The sequence below is a fragment of the Lissotriton vulgaris genome, unplaced genomic scaffold (genome assembly GCF_964263255.1).
Source record: "Lissotriton vulgaris unplaced genomic scaffold, aLisVul1.2 SCAFFOLD_775, whole genome shotgun sequence".
Lineage (NCBI taxonomy): Eukaryota > Metazoa > Chordata > Amphibia > Caudata > Salamandridae > Lissotriton > Lissotriton vulgaris.
Window position 1 is genome coordinate 459,473 of NW_028248826.1, and position 14,274 is coordinate 473,746.

At 44.9% G+C, this 14,274-nt stretch overlaps 1 protein-coding gene across 1 annotated transcript in view; it reads right to left on the reverse strand.

Annotated features, from left to right (window-relative positions):
- The window catches only part of GOLGA7B (golgin A7 family member B), a 173,322-nt gene that overhangs the window by 138,906 nt on the left and 20,142 nt on the right, over nucleotides 1-14,274 (reverse strand). The window lies entirely within an intron of this gene.

The window sequence follows — 14,274 nt, forward strand, 5'->3', positions numbered from 1 at the left end:
GTGAGAAAGGGACTCATGTCTGAGTATATCCTGCCACACCTATAGTGGCCAAAATCGATTTACAAAAGGGGGTGGTGATGAACAGAGTGTCTGAATTGAGCAGACCACTCTTACCCAGTCCAAAGATCAGGGCTTGATCCATCACCGTTATTTATCTCACTGCCCCATCCCAGCTCAGAACCTGGCTATATGCAAATCAGTCTGTCCCTGGCCCAGTGCATCATGGGAACAGGGCAGACTAAACTACCAAGCCAATTCTTTACCAGAAAGGAGACAAGCTACCGGGGACCGGTTTCTGGCATTTCAGCCTCTTCGGCCCGGCTTGCTTGAATCCTGATGGAGCAGTGAGAAAGGGACTCATGTCTGAGTATACCCTGCCACACCTATAGTGGCCAAAATCGATTTACAAAAGGGGGTGGTGATGAACAGAGTGTCTGAATTGAGCAGACCACTCTTACCCAGTCCAAAGATCAGGGCTTGATCCATCACCGTTATTTATCTCACTGCCCCATCCCAGCTCAGAACCTGGCTATATGCAAATCAGTCTGTCCCTGGCCCAGTGCATCATGGGAACAGGGCAGACTAAACTACCAAGCCAATTCTTTACCAGAAAGGAGACAAGCTACCGGGGACCGGTTTCTGGCATTTCAGCCTCTTCGGCCCGGCTTGCTTGAATCCTGATGGAGCAGTGAGAAAGGGACTCATGTCTGAGTATACCCTGCCACACCTATAGTGGCCAAAATCGATTTACAAAAGGGGGTGGTGATGAACAGAGTGTCTGAATTGAGCAGACCACTCTTACCCAGTCCAAAGATCAGGGCTTGATCCATCACCGTTATTTATCTCACTGCCCCATCCCAGCTCAGAACCTGGCTATATGCAAATCAGTCTGTCCCTGGCCCAGTGCATCATGGGAACAGGGCAGACTAAACTACCAAGCCAATTCTTTACCAGAAAGGAGACAAGCTACCGGGGACCGGTTTCTGGCATTTCAGCCTCTTCGGCCCGGCTTGCTTGAATCCTGATGGAGCAGTGAGAAAGGGACTCATGTCTGAGTATACCCTGCCACACCTATAGTGGCCAAAATCGATTTACAAAAGGGGGTGGTGATGAACAGAGTGTCTGAATTGAGCAGACCACTCTTACCCAGTCCAAAGATCAGGGCTTGATCCATCACCGTTATTTATCTCACTGCCCCATCCCAGCTCAGAACCTGGCTATATGCAAATCAGTCTGTCCCTGGCCCAGTGCATCATGGGAACAGGGCAGACTAAACTACCAAGCCAATTCTTTACCAGAAAGGAGACAAGCTACCGGGGACCGGTGTCTGGCATTTCAGCCTCTTCGGCCCGGCTTGCTTGAATCCTGATGGAGCAGTGAGAAAAGGACTCATGTCTGAGTATACCCTGCCACACCTATAGTGGCCAAAATCGATTTACAAAAGGGGGTGGTGATGAACAGAGTGTCTGAATTGAGCAGACCACTCTTACCCAGTCCAAAGATCAGGGCTTGATCCATCACCGTTATTTATCTCACTGCCCCATCCCAGCTCAGAACCTGGCTATATGCAAATCAGTCTGTCCCTGGCCCAGTGCATCATGGGAACAGGGCAGACTAAACTACCAAGCCAATTCTTTACCAGAAAGGAGACAAGCTACCGGGGACCGGTTTCTGGCATTTCAGCCTCTTCGGCCCGGCTTGCTTGAATCCTGATGGAGCAGTGAGAAAGGGACTCATGTCTGAGTATATCCTGCCACACCTATAGTGGCCAAAATCGATTTACAAAAGGGGGTGGTGATGAACAGAGTGTCTGAATTGAGCAGACCACTCTTACCCAGTCCAAAGATCAGGGCTTGATCCATCACCGTTATTTATCTCACTGCCCCATCCCAGCTCAGAACCTGGCTATATGCAAATCAGTCTGTCCCTGGCCCAGTGCATCATGGGAACAGGGCAGACTAAACTACCAAGCCAATTCTTTACCAGAAAGGAGACAAGCTACCGGGGACCGGTTTCTGGCATTTCAGCCTCTTCGGCCCGGCTTGCTTGAATCCTGATGGAGCAGTGAGAAAGGGACTCATGTCTGAGTATACCCTGCCACACCTATAGTGGCCAAAATCGATTTACAAAAGGGGGTGGTGATGAACAGAGTGTCTGAATTGAGCAGACCACTCTTACCCAGTCCAAAGATCAGGGCTTGATCCATCACCGTTATTTATCTCACTGCCCCATCCCAGCTCAGAACCTGGCTATATGCAAATCAGTCTGTCCCTGGCCCAGTGCATCATGGGAACAGGGCAGACTAAACTACCAAGCCAATTCTTTACCAGAAAGGAGACAAGCTACCGGGGACCGGTTTCTGGCATTTCAGCCTCTTCGGCCCGGCTTGCTTGAATCCTGATGGAGCAGTGAGAAAGGGACTCATGTCTGAGTATACCCTGCCACACCTATAGTGGCCAAAATCGATTTACAAAAGGGGGTGGTGATGAACAGAGTGTCTGAATTGAGCAGACCACTCTTACCCAGTCCAAAGATCAGGGCTTGATCCATCACCGTTATTTATCTCACTGCCCCATCCCAGCTCAGAACCTGGCTATATGCAAATCAGTCTGTCCCTGGCCCAGTGCATCATGGGAACAGGGCAGACTAAACTACCAAGCCAATTCTTTACCAGAAAGGAGACAAGCTACCGGGGACCGGTTTCTGGCATTTCAGCCTCTTCGGCCCGGCTTGCTTGAATCCTGATGGAGCAGTGAGAAAGGGACTCATGTCTGAGTATACCCTGCCACACCTATAGTGGCCAAAATCGATTTACAAAAGGGGGTGGTGATGAACAGAGTGTCTGAATTGAGCAGACCACTCTTACCCAGTCCAAAGATCAGGGCTTGATCCATCACCGTTATTTATCTCACTGCCCCATCCCAGCTCAGAACCTGGCTATATGCAAATCAGTCTGTCCCTGGCCCAGTGCATCATGGGAACAGGGCAGACTAAACTACCAAGCCAATTCTTTACCAGAAAGGAGACAAGCTACCGGGGACCGGTTTCTGGCATTTCAGCCTCTTCGGCCCGGCTTGCTTGAATCCTGATGGAGCAGTGAGAAAGGGACTCATGTCTGAGTATACCCTGCCACACCTATAGTGGCCAAAATCGATTTACAAAAGGGGGTGGTGATGAACAGAGTGTCTGAATTGAGCAGACCACTCTTACCCAGTCCAAAGATCAGGGCTTGATCCATCACCGTTATTTATCTCACTGCCCCATCCCAGCTCAGAACCTGGCTATATGCAAATCAGTCTGTCCCTGGCCCAGTGCATCATGGGAACAGGGCAGACTAAACTACCAAGCCAATTCTTTACCAGAAAGGAGACAAGCTACCGGGGACCGGTTTCTGGCATTTCAGCCTCTTCGGCCCGGCTTGCTTGAATCCTGATGGAGCAGTGAGAAAGGGACTCATGTCTGAGTATACCCTGCCACACCTATAGTGGCCAAAATCGATTTACAAAAGGGGGTGGTGATGAACAGAGTGTCTGAATTGAGCAGACCACTCTTACCCAGTCCAAAGATCAGGGCTTGATCCATCACCGTTATTTATCTCACTGCCCCATCCCAGCTCAGAACCTGGCTATATGCAAATCAGTCTGTCCCTGGCCCAGTGCATCATGGGAACAGGGCAGACTAAACTACCAAGCCAATTCTTTACCAGAAAGGAGACAAGCTACCGGGGACCGGTTTCTGGCATTTCAGCCTCTTCGGCCCGGCTTGCTTGAATCCTGATGGAGCAGTGAGAAAGGGACTCATGTCTGAGTATACCCTGCCACACCTATAGTGGCCAAAATCGATTTACAAAAGGGGGTGGTGATGAACAGAGTGTCTGAATTGAGCAGACCACTCTTACCCAGTCCAAAGATCAGGGCTTGATCCATCACCGTTATTTATCTCACTGCCCCATCCCAGCTCAGAACCTGGCTATATGCAAATCAGTCTGTCCCTGGCCCAGTGCATCATGGGAACAGGGCAGACTAAACTACCAAGCCAATTCTTTACCAGAAAGGAGACAAGCTACCGGGGACCGGTTTCTGGCATTTCAGCCTCTTCGGCCCGGCTTGCTTGAATCCTGATGGAGCAGTGAGAAAGGGACTCATGTCTGAGTATACCCTGCCACACCTATAGTGGCCAAAATCGATTTACAAAAGGGGGTGGTGATGAACAGAGTGTCTGAATTGAGCAGACCACTCTTACCCAGTCCAAAGATCAGGGCTTGATCCATCACCGTTATTTATCTCACTGCCCCATCCCAGCTCAGAACCTGGCTATATGCAAATCAGTCTGTCCCTGGCCCAGTGCATCATGGGAACAGGGCAGACTAAACTACCAAGCCAATTCTTTACCAGAAAGGAGACAAGCTACCGGGGACCCAGTGTAAGAATTGGCTTTTGTAGTTTGGTTTGCCCTGTTCCCATCATGCACTGGGACAGGAACAGACTAATTTGCATACAGCCAGGTTCTGAAACTGGGATGGTGCAGTGAGCTAAAAAACGGTGTTGGATCTAGCCCTGATCTCTTGACTGGGTGAGAGCTTTCTGCTTAATTCAGAGACTCTGTCCCTCACCACCCCTTGTTGTAAATATTTTTGTCCACCCTAAGCGTGGAAGGGTATTCTCAGATGTGAGACCCTTGCTCATTGCACCATCAGGATTCAAGCAAACCGGGCCGAAGACGGCTGTAATGCCAGAAACCGGTCCCCGGGAGCTTGTTTCCTTCCCAGTGTAAGAATTGGCTTTTGTAGTTTGGTTTGCCCTGTTCCCATCATGCACTGGGACAGGAACAGACTAATTTGCATACAGCCAGGTTCTGAAACTGGGATGGTGCAGTGAGCTAAAAAACGGTGTTGGATCTAGCCCTGATCTCTTGACTGGGTGAGAGCTTTCTGCTTAATTCAGAGACTCTGTCCCTCACCACCCCTTGTTGTAAATATTTTTGTCCACCCTAAGCGTGGAAGGGTATTCTCAGATGTGAGACCCTTGCTCATTGCACCATCAGGATTCAAGCAAACCGGGCCGAAGACGGCTGTAATGCCAGAAACCGGTCCCCGGGAGCTTGTTTCCTTCCCAGTGTAAGAATTGGCTTTTGTAGTTTGGTTTGCCCTGTTCCCATCATGCACTGGGACAGGAACAGACTAATTTGCATACAGCCAGGTTCTGAAACTGGGATGGTGCAGTGAGCTAAAAAACGGTGTTGGATCTAGCCCTGATCTCTTGACTGGGTGAGAGCTTTCTGCTTAATTCAGAGACTCTGTCCCTCACCACCCCTTGTTGTAAATATTTTTGTCCACCCTAAGCGTGGAAGGGTATTCTCAGATGTGAGACCCTTGCTCATTGCACCATCAGGATTCAAGCAAACCGGGCCGAAGACGGCTGTAATGCCAGAAACCGGTCCCCGGGAGCTTGTTTCCTTCCCAGTGTAAGAATTGGCTTTTGTAGTTTGGTTTGCCCTGTTCCCATCATGCACTGGGACAGGAACAGACTAATTTGCATACAGCCAGGTTCTGAAACTGGGATGGTGCAGTGAGCTAAAAAACGGTGTTGGATCTAGCCCTGATCTCTTGACTGGGTGAGAGCTTTCTGCTTAATTCAGAGACTCTGTCCCTCACCACCCCTTGTTGTAAATATTTTTGTCCACCCTAAGCGTGGAAGGGTATTCTCAGATGTGAGACCCTTGCTCATTGCACCATCAGGATTCAAGCAAACCGGGCCGAAGACGGCTGTAATGCCAGAAACCGGTCCCCGGGAGCTTGTTTCCTTCCCAGTGTAAGAATTGGCTTTTGTAGTTTGGTTTGCCCTGTTCCCATCATGCACTGGGACAGGAACAGACTAATTTGCATACAGCCAGGTTCTGAAACTGGGATGGTGCAGTGAGCTAAAAAACGGTGTTGGATCTAGCCCTGATCTCTTGACTGGGTGAGAGCTTTCTGCTTAATTCAGAGACTCTGTCCCTCACCACCCCTTGTTGTAAATATTTTTGTCCACCCTAAGCGTGGAAGGGTATTCTCAGATGTGAGACCCTTGCTCATTGCACCATCAGGATTCAAGCAAACCGGGCCGAAGACGGCTGTAATGCCAGAAACCGGTCCCCGGGAGCTTGTTTCCTTCCCAGTGTAAGAATTGGCTTTTGTAGTTTGGTTTGCCCTGTTCCCATCATGCACTGGGACAGGAACAGACCAATTTGCATACAGCCAGGTTCTGAAACTGGGATGGTGCAGTGAGCTAAAAAACGGTGTTGGATCTAGCCCTGATCTCTTGACTGGGTGAGAGCTTTCTGCTTAATTCAGAGACTCTGTCCCTCACCACCCCTTGTTGTAAATATTTTTGTCCACCCTAAGCGTGGAAGGGTATTCTCAGATGTGAGACCCTTGCTCATTGCACCATCAGGATTCAAGCAAACCGGGCCGAAGACGGCTGTAATGCCAGAAACCGGTCCCCGGGAGCTTGTTTCCTTCACAGTGTAAGAATTGGCTTTTGTAGTTTGGTTTGCCCTGTTCCCATCATGCACTGGGACAGGAACAGACTAATTTGCATACAGCCAGGTTCTGAAACTGGGATGGTGCAGTGAGCTAAAAAACGGTGTTGGATCTAGCCCTGATCTCTTGACTGGGTGAGAGCTTTCTGCTTAATTCAGAGACTCTGTCCCTCACCACCCCTTGTTGTAAATATTTTTGTCCACCCTAAGCGTGGAAGGGTATTCTCAGATGTGAGACCCTTGCTCATTGCACCATCAGGATTCAAGCAAACCGGGCCGAAGACGGCTGTAATGCCAGAAACCGGTCCCCGGGAGCTTGTTTCCTTCCCAGTGTAAGAATTGGCTTTTGTAGTTTGGTTTGCCCTGTTCCCATCATGCACTGGGACAGGAACAGACTAATTTGCATACAGCCAGGTTCTGAAACTGGGATGGTGCAGTGAGCTAAAAAACGGTGTTGGATCTAGCCCTGATCTCTTGACTGGGTGAGAGCTTTCTGCTTAATTCAGAGACTCTGTCCCTCACCACCCCTTGTTGTAAGAACTGCTCAGGGCAGGTGTTAGCTTTTGGAGATATTCCCGCTTAGCGCGAATATCTCCAAAAGTAGGTAATAGGAGATAGCGATGTTAGCGACTGTTTCCAGTCGCTAACATCTTGGGACGCCCACTTTGCATGTCATTAGTGATAAATATCACTGACATGCAAAGTGGGGCCCAAGATGGCCGCTATCTCCTACTAGCTGTCGCTAACTGGTGTTAGCGACAGCTAGGTAATAGGGAGATAATTTTATCTCCGCTTTCTTGGCTTTTAAAGCCAAAAAAAAGAGATAAACCCCCTTGATAATATGCCCCAATGTTCTTTAGGAGAAACAATACGTGACGCAAGCACTGCCCTTTTAGAAGCCCTTGTTTGTTTATAATGGATAACAATGATATGCTTCAGCAGAAATGATTAAATACCAGGAATGCTTTCTTATAAGCTTGACAGTCATATTTGAATGAAACTGAAGGACTACAGGTCAGGAACGTGCATTTCATGACATCATAGATGTTTATTTCTTGATTATTTGATTAACATACTTGTACAGAAATGAAAGGACCTCAAAAACAACCCAGAATGTTTAGAGCAGCAGGATTGCACATTTAGGCAGCATCACATTTGAAAGAAACGTGTAGCAGGAATTTCAAGCAAGCATTGTCAAATCGAATAGATCGGAATTTTGTTGCATATTGATGACGTGTGACTACGTGAAAGAGGTAGGCTTAAGCAGTTTGTTACCTTATGTGCTTTACTTACTGCACAAATTGATATGCACTTGAATCAAGGAACATGAAATTATAAATGGAGACAGGGGTGGAATACATTTGGTGAATAAATGAGTTGTTTGTGTTTTTTTTCTTGCTAAAGTGAAGCAATCTTTTTTAGAGGCAATATCACCTTTAAATCCAGTTTCAAAATGTGTGTCTGCAGTGGCAATTGATTTTCTGATTGTATGTTTCTGCTATAGTAAAACTAGTGCCCCACAAGGAAGAACTCACCTTAATAAATTGGCCCCGTATATAGAGATATATTCATTAATTTTTACACTGATGTGTAGCTATGAAAATATAACCATAATATCATCTGGTTGGATGCATTTTATAAGGAGCCTTCGCTTTAAAAACTATTTCTAATTTGCTTGACTTTTCCTGAAGAGATGTATATCAGAGTATTTCCCCAGAAGGTTGTATTCCCTGTTATTGGTTCATCACTGTTATGATTCTGCCTGGAAATGCCAGAACATTTCAAAAGAGCATGAAGTACACATTTTAAAGTGTTAACTAAGTACTAAGTAAATAGAGATCAAGTTGGTACAGCAATCAAGACCCGCGTGTTGGTTATAAAGGAGGAAAGGGACAGAATGCATGGTTCTGGTTTCTATGGATTCTTAGCTACCTGCAGACATGGTGTAGCCTATGCTTAGTGAAGAGGGTAGAATGTAAAGCGAGTATAACTGAAGGAATGATGCATCAGCACTTTTGCTGATTTGACTGTGTTGTGTGGGTTGGACAGTACTCCTAAGATGCAGTCCAATCTGTGAGCCAATGTCACTAAGGTCACATGACATGTGGTGAAGTTGTGAACCAAGGATACAGCGCAATGTGGAGAACTAATGTTCTGTAGACGGTATGCATTGGGGTATGTTAGTATTCCTAGGGTACAGTGTAGTATAGTTGTTACCACAAGGGTTCAGAATAGTGGGTTAGTGTATTTAGGGTGCAGTGCACCGTCCGCAGGGATTAGTGCAAGCTTACTTGTCAGCTGACCTCTATAAAATGCTGTATAGTGAGTTAGGGCCTGATTTAGAGTTTGGTAGATGGGTTACTCCATCATAATAGTGATGGATATTACATCTGCTTTAACGCAAGTGTTTTATATCCTACTAGCAGCCCGTCCCGACATTGTCTGGGTATGAATTGCTGCCGGCCAGTAGTATATTGTTTTGTAGGATTTCGTTTAGATAGCATTTCTTATCTGTGACAGGCCTGTGAAACGCTCCGATTCACAGTGCACTGCTGATGCACTTAAGAGTGCGCGTTCAGTAGTGTGTGAACTCGAGTTTCCCTACTTTATTTTTCCTTGCAATATTATTTGGCGCGAACTCGACAACATGGCATGAGCACAATTTACATTACAGAAGAACACATTCATTTGTGGTAGGCACGGGGAGACAAAGCGATTTGCCTGGAATCACAGGATGTTGAGCTGATGCCGAGATTCGAACGTAGCTCCCAAGATCTAAAGTTTGCAGTTCTAGAACTTGTGGCGGGAGGTGTGTCTAAAAGTGTATGTCGGTGATGGCCATCAATGAGAGAGACCTGTGCATTTTTCAAATCGGTGGTGAAAAAATATGAGTATGTTGCTGGAGATGTGGGCCGCCGTGCCACCAATGTACTTACCGGGGGAGGGTTATCACCAATTATTCAGCAACTTTATTTCCACATACCATCACTCTGCATACTTTCATTACGAAAGTACCATGACTATGCAATGCCATTATAACGCATAGCATTACATTTTATATGCTTTTACCACGCATACATTTACAACGAAATTCGTTGTAAATGCATGAATGGTAAAAGCATGGATTTTTTAATGCTTGCATAAGGTAAGTATGGGTATAGGGGTATATGTTTTGGGGTACTGAGGTATATGTTTTGGGGTGTTTGGGTATTTTAAGGGTTCAGATATAGTTTTGGGTTATGGGGTACAGGGGTAGTTTTAGGGTTTAGGGATAGGTATGGGTTTGGGGGTACAGGAGTATTTTTAGGGTTCAGGGCTAGGTTTGGGTTTTGGGGTATAGGGGTATTTTTAGGGTTCAGTGGTAGGTTTGGGTTTTGGGGTACAGGGGTATTTTAAGGGTTCAGAGCTAGGTTTGGGTTTGGGGTACAGGTGTATTTTTAGGGTTCAGGGCTAGGTTTGGGTTTTGGGGTACAGGGGTATTTTAGGGTTCAGGGGTAGGTTTGGGTTTTGTGGTACAGGGTTATTTTTATGGTTCAGGGCTAGGTTTGGGTTTCGGGGTACAGGGGTATTTTTAGGGTTCAGGGGTAGGTTTGGGTTTTGGGGTACAGGGGTATTTTAAGGGTTCAGGGCTAGGTTTGGGTTTTGGGGTACAGAGGTATTTTAGGGTTCAGGGTAGGTTTGGGTTTTGGGGTACAGGGGTATTTTTAGGGTTCAGGGTTAGGTTTGGGTTTTGGGGTACAGGGGTGTTTTTAGGGTTCAGGGGTAGGTTTGGGTTTTGAGGTACAGGGGTATTTATAAGGTTCAGGGCTAGGTTTGGGTTTTGGGGTACAGGGGTATTTTTAGGGTTTAGGGATAGGTTTGGGTTTTGGGGTACAGGGTATATTTATAGTGTTAAGATGGGTTAGTGTTTAAGGGTGTTGGGGTATTTTAAGGAGTAAGGGTGGGTTATGATTATGGGCTGCAGGGGTATTTAAAGGGAGCAGGGTGGACACCCTAAGCTGGAATGTACAGAACCTGGGAAGAAAAACCAATGAAATATTGGGCACAACGCTCGCTTTTTTTTCCCGGAATCCTGTGGCCCGCACACGCCCACGCCCCAGCACACGCCCACAGCACACGATATGAGACATGGCATGAAGGGCGGAACGTACCACACCCCCCTAGCGTTTGTCACGCCCCCAGCACAGAACACTGTGGTGGTTCGGTGTGCCTAGATTATAGTACTTTGTGGCTGGATAATTTCTCTGGGTGCATTGCAGTATGTTGTGTAAGTTTGCCAAGAGCACTGTGTGGTAGTTTAACCCCTTTGCTGCTCATGACGAGCTCAGCTCGTCATGAGGCACACTGGTCGTGTGCTTATGACGAGCTGAGCTTGTCATGTATAATGGGATTCATCCATCAATCAGCACAGGAGGGGAAAAGCCATGGCAGCCAAGGTATTAATGCCCCTTGGTGCAGTGTTGAGGATCACCGACTGTATATGCAATGTAATGTGTTGGACTGCAGTGCGGTGGATTAAAGTCTATAAGATGCTGTGAATTGTAGTGGTTTATGGGCATAAATAAATGGTGTCAATTTCTAGGTTAGTGCCCACAAATATCAACATAGTATGATGTGTTAAAATTAGGTAAGTCAAAAGTTTAAATTTTACCCACGGGGTAAAGTAGCAAATTTATATCCTATCCTACAGTTACTGGGTTTCTGTCTGCAAGATTTCTCCTATTTGTTTCATCTTAATAGCTTTCACTAAATTCACAAAGATTGTGAATAGTCCCAAAACAGTCATGAAAATGATATCCAGAAACTTTGCAATTGCACAAACCCCAAGTGAAAATCTGTAGGATGCTTTTTACTTGGATATTAAAATAGCTGCATAATCTGACACTTTATGAAGCCTTAATGAGCACCAGTTATGGATCTAAGTGCATGATGTACACACATACACACCCACACACACACACACACACACACACACACACACACACAAGTACACAAAACTCCTAATATAATATTGAGCCCACATACATGAGGTAAAGAACTCTGGTTAGCATGGATGCAGACTGAAAACCGGCAGACTCAAGAACAATTTATGTACCTTCACAAAACCTGTATTCAAAATTTTAAAGTCAACATCTTGTGTTCTAAAGTATATATTGCTATTGTCTAATGAACCGTTGTACTGCACATAGGCTCTGTAGCATCACTGAGGCAGCCAGTTGTTCCATGCATTATTACCTAGGTAGTTTGATTTGGGCTATATAGCCTTTCGCCATGCAGGAGACCATGGCCATCGTAAGGGCTTAGCGAAGCATGAGGACTCACATGAGGATAGTTAAAGGGTGAGTTGTGGGCTCAAATAATTATTTAGCCGATGCGTGTCCCCCTCAAAAGAACTGGGGGTATGAGAACATCCTCAGCAAGGTAGCTTTTCTTTTGGAGTGATTTACATGCTTTTTGGCACTGTAGGAAGTTGAAGTTTTATGTGGGGATGCTGGATAGGCCTCACCGTGCAATACTCGCAAAAAGCTCCAAAGATGGTCCTTGGATTCACAATAACAAATCTGTAGCTCAGTCCAGGTAGAGTGGCAAAGAGCAGTCAGGCTTTACTAGAGAATAATGTGTTAAACATCTCTGAGTACCAATTTGTATATAATGTTGGACATCAAAATGAAGTAAATCAGATAAGTATAACCTGATTCATGGATTTTAGAAGCAATATTAAATCAGTGCAAAACAGTACTGCAAAGCGTAATTGTTACAGTCAATGAGGAAAGCACTAGTGACAATCGGCCACTACAGGTCGAGTTGCCAGGAACCCAAGGAGGGTAAAGGTGATGTAGGTACCAGGATGAAGCCAAGACAGTCAGTTTGATTTCACCTCACTCCAGAAGCCCGGTGCAGAGCTGTCCTGGCTGTCCTTGGTGCTTAAGCGGGAGCCGAGGGAGAGCTGGTAATACCGCTTACATGGTGCTGCTGGGTAGCAGGGTGCAAAAAGTTGACATCAAAGCCACTGCTGATGTCAGATGAAGGTTTTGTGGGGCTCGCTTGAGGTGCAAAGTCAAGTAAAGGAGGTGGTTGCAGGACTGGTGACCAACAAGGCTTGGCAACAGTAAGCTCAGCAGAAAGTTATTTCAACATCCAGAGGTCGGGGGAACATGGTAGCTGCCTGAAACTTTGTAGAGGCCAGGACTATGTTTTTCACAATGCACTGGACCTTCTACTTTTGGGTGGTCCCTCAGAGGCCCAGATGGCCAGAGAGTCATTGGTTCTGGTATGTTGTTTTTACTTGTGGTGTGCAGGCGACTAGGCCAGGGGAGTCTGAAGCAGCAGCAGCCCATACAGGTAAGAGTGGTGGGTTGGTGGGGCTGTGTTGGGGGGATTCGACAGACTACCATGGGGGAAAATTGAATAAATAATTAATTTTCCTTCGTCGAAACCCCCCGCCCACCTGGCCCCACCGCTCTTACCTGAACGGGCCGCTGCTGATCTGGAGTTGCCATTGGCTCTCAAAAGGGTCCATCTGCCTGGTGGATCTGAGCTTTGGTCCCAGATGCGTTGCAGTCGTGCCAATCCAGGAAGGTTGCCACAGGTGCAGAGTATCACACCTTTGGTTTGAGCAGCTCTTGTTATCACAGATTTGGGTCTATTTTTGAATCCTTTGTGGCAAGTCAGATCGGAATTCAGGTTCTGGTGTCAGGATAGGTAGAAGTCATAATATTGATGTTTAAATATCGATATGCCATAATATCAATGTTTAAATATTGATGTGACACAATATCGACCTGCAAGAATATCGTCGACCAGAATATCGACATACAGGTAAGAAATATTGTTTTTGGTAATATTGAAGTTAGTAATATCGTTAGTCAGAATATCGTTGTTAATAATATTGACATTTATTTTAGTGTTCTGTATTTTAGTATATGTGTTAAAAGTATAGTTTATTTTTCTAATGTATGTTTGAAATTTTTAGACGTAATTAATTTTACGTTAAGTAATGTTTGTGTATTTTAGTTCTGTAGCGGGTTGTGGGTTTATAGGGGAATAGGGTGGGAAGTAATTTAATTTTAATTAATGAATTAATCATTTTATTATGTAATTTTTATGTATTTAATAATCTATATTGTTAATTGTGTTAATTAATGTGTTATTAATTGGTTATAAACTATTAATTGGTAAATATGTTAATTGTGTCATTTTTTGAGGCGCGGGTTGTGGGTTTTTAGGGGAGTAGGGTGGAAAGTAATTTAATTATAATTCATTATTTATTAATTCTATTAGTTAATATTTATGTATTTAATAATTTATATTGTAAATTGTGTGAATTTATTTGTTATAAATTAGTTAATAATTGGTTATTAATTAGTTATTAATTGGTTATTAATTATTAAATATTAAATAGTAGATATGTTAATTGTGTCATTTTATTAGGCGTGGGTTGGGGTTTTATAGGGGGGTAGGGTAGGAAGTAATTACATTATTATTAAATAATTAACTATTGCATTAGTTAATATTTATGTCGTTAATATGTTATATTGTTATTGTGTTAGAAAATGTTAATAATTAGTTAGTAATTGGATATTAAGTATTAATAATTTATTGGTAAATATGTTAATTGTGTGATTTTTTTAGGGGTGGGTTGTGGGTTGATAGGAGTGTAGGGTGGTAAGTAATTTAATTTTAATAACTATTGTTTTTATATAATATGTATTTAAAGTTCTTTTATAGTGTTAATTGTGTGATATAATTTATTGT